Genomic DNA, 3,317 nt, shown 5'->3' with positions numbered 1-3,317 from the left:
TGCTGTTTGCTTACAGATTGCTTTTTTTTTCTTTTTTTTTTTTTTTTTTTTTTTTTTTTTTTTTTTTTTACACCTCGACCTGATTGGCTTGCAACACGAGAAGGAAGGTGTCGTCCCGGGCTTCTCCTCCTCCATGCCAAAAAAATATCCAACCCCACCTTCTGGAAACCTGACTAATTGAATTACTAAGACATCGGAGTGGTTCCTGTGCAGCCTTACTGCTAAAGGTAACCGTTTCAACGCCGGATGCTGCGACAGGATTATGCGCGGGAGCAGCGCACGGACGAGTTTCCGCCCGCCGCGAGAGAAAAGCAGTGTGCCGCGTAATTCCACCGAAACAGAGAAACTCCTTCCCCGCGTTCCCCCGCACACCGCAGCACTGCGGGAGCCGGCGGAGGGGAAGGGGCTCCGCTGCTGTGCAGACACCGCAGCCCCGACACCACTGGCGGCGGGAGCAGGCGGATGGTGGACGCTCCACCGCCAATGCATTCTCGCATGCTCCGATGCATCCTCGCATCCCCGCGGGCAGGTGAGCTGCTCCCGGGGGCGGGGCGGGGCCGGGCGGGACGGGGCCTCCCCCGGGCGCTCCCGCCACTCCTGCCCGCCGATGTTGCCGGGGTGACAGCAGCCACCAGGACTCCTGTCCCGTCGTGTCCCATCCCATGCGGAGGCCCCCTCCCTGCACTCGCTCCCTCCATCGCCGCGCCGGGATCGGCGCCGTTCGGAAGCGCCCCGACTCCCCCCAGCGGCGGCGCCCGGCGGTGCAGGGCGGGCACGTCCCGCGGGGGGCTTGGCGGTGCCGTGGCGTCGGGTTGGTTGGTTCGTTGGTTGGGTTCCTGATGGAGAATCCTTTTCTTTAGCGTGGAAAGCCGTTCCGGGTTGATCTTCACCTATTGCAGCACGCAACCTGCTCGAAATTTCTGCTCTTCTCGGAAGCGACTGAAGAGGTGGAGTTGAAAACAAACACTCAAACCGCTTGGGTTTGTTTTTTTTTTTTAATTTTTTAGAGTATGTTTTTGGTTTGGAGGGGAGTATGTTTGTTTTGTTTTGGTTTTTTTAGCAACGATTTTCAAAGCTTTACTATTAAAAGCTTAAAAAATTGTGTCCCCGTGGTCTTCCTTCAGCCTTGCTTTCAGTATGTTGGCATCTGTAGAACAGGTAGCAGGGTACAAAGTACATCAGCCAAGTACATATCCCAGGCACCATAAACCAAAGGTTTTTTTCAATTTATTTTTGTTAGAAGAATCACAGCAATTCTGATTTTTTTCCCATCTTTGGACTTAGTTCTTTTAATAGGCATGGGCACATCCAATGTTTCCTTAGTCTTTTTTCTCCAACATACACAGACATGTGGAAATCACTACCATTACAGGAAGCAGGATAAATAACACTTTTTTTCCCCCATGAAGAATCTTCTCAGCCTCATTTGTAAGAAGAGTTCATTCCCCCCCCTTTGTTCTCCTCGTGAGAAGTATCACAGGGAAAGAGTGAGAGGTCAGTTTATACAACTTAAAATACCTTTTAATAGCAGAGTCTGAGTGTAATTTAGTATATAAAATGTCCTTGCAGGACTACAATACTTGTGTTTTTCTTTGACACATACAAACTTGTGAAAAGACAACCTATTAATAATTAAAAAAGAAAAATCCTCCAGGGAAGACTTAACAACATGAAGATATACTTTATGTAGCAAGCAAGCTGTAGGTGACTGTATCTTAGTAGTTTATAAACAATACAAAGACATAAGTCCTGAGGACTCAAGATGTAAATTAATTCCTTGAGCAAAGCAACATACTGCTTTAGTGAACAGAAAGTGAGATTTTTGTTACATCATAATTCATATGAACCCATCAAATACCCAGTACCCAGGAACGTGCCACCTTCTAGCCCACTCTCCATTTTCGTGATTACATGATTAAACAATTATTGATATCATAGTTGTTAACCGCTTCTGAATCCCAATGGCCTCTGGCATTAGCCTTCATTTAGCAGAAAGATAAAGGCTGTTAGTGAGTGATACAGCATCAATGAAACTACTTTGAATACGGTGTTTATAAAAATTAGTGTGTGTGCACAGTAAGTGTCCGAAAATGCTTCTGACAAGCCTGTATAACTGCCCCTGGATCCTTGAGCCTTTAACATACATTGTACAGTATGATGCACAGAATTCCTGTGTATTGGTATGCTGTGCTGCAGTCACTATGATGATTGATCACATATCTCAAAATAATTAAACTAAGCACAGCCTCAGACTTTTTTTCCTGAGGGAAAAGTGGTGTATCTGTAGATTTTCTTTCTTTGCTGATTTCCCTTAACAAAGCACATGGCATGTGTATAATTGTTCAGCAATACTTAGTATCTTGAACAGATACAAAGGATTTGGGCTGTTAAAATGTAGGTAGTATTGTTAAAATATAATTTAAGTAATTTGCTTTGCTATTCAAAGATACTTTAGCACCTATAAAACAAAAAATAGCAAATATATCTCTACATTATTCCTATAGCTGGTTGTATGATTTTTGTCTTTTATAAATCTGAGCAGGTTGTGTGTATGATTTTTATCTTTCATAAATTTAATCAGTGCTTCAGAAGTAAAACTAACTAGTAAGGCCCAATCCAGCTTTTCCTGACATTAACTCCACTGACTTTAAAGAAGGTAAGCAAGCAAATATCATGGGCTTTTTCCTTTTGTTAAACCCCAGAGAATTAAGAATTAATTTTCCTATGTTGGAACAAATAAATGTATACTGCAAATTAGTGAAAAATGTAGTTGCATTTTAAAACTTTTTTTTTCTAAATTTTGTGGAAATGTGTGTTTTTAAATCATATGTTAACATTTCAGTAGAATTTTGTTAAAGGTAACCAGGCGAAAACCAAATGTAATCCTGTAGTTGGTCTGTGTTTAAATCATCTGTGATGTTTTGTTAAAAGGCTGTACAAAAATGCAGCTCTTTTGTTTATCAGTGGTTTCCCTGGAAATGTGTTTTTCAAGACCTGAAAGCATCACACTTTCTTATATTTTTAATCACTCTCTGATTTCATAAGCATGTTGCAAAAAAATTACTTAGAAGCAACCTCAGCTTCAAGTTTTGCAAATTGATAACTAAACAGGATGGTTCATCATTAAAAATTCTCTCATCTTTTACAGTAATCCCTGATACTGTAAGTTGCCAGAGTAATACAGAACAAGATCTTAGACTAATTTCCATATGAGAGGAGTAGATACCAAAGGTATAAATAATACTGTTAGAAAGAATCACTGAATTTTTCATAGTGAAGTGTGTTCATAATTTGATTGCAAATATTCTCAACTAAGA

Source organism: Lepidothrix coronata, unplaced genomic scaffold (genome assembly GCF_001604755.1).
Source record: "Lepidothrix coronata isolate B3197 unplaced genomic scaffold, Lepidothrix_coronata-1.0 Scaffold37, whole genome shotgun sequence".
Lineage (NCBI taxonomy): Eukaryota > Metazoa > Chordata > Aves > Passeriformes > Pipridae > Lepidothrix > Lepidothrix coronata.
The sequence above is the reverse complement of the archived record's forward strand: the minus strand, read 5'-3'. Positions refer to the sequence as shown.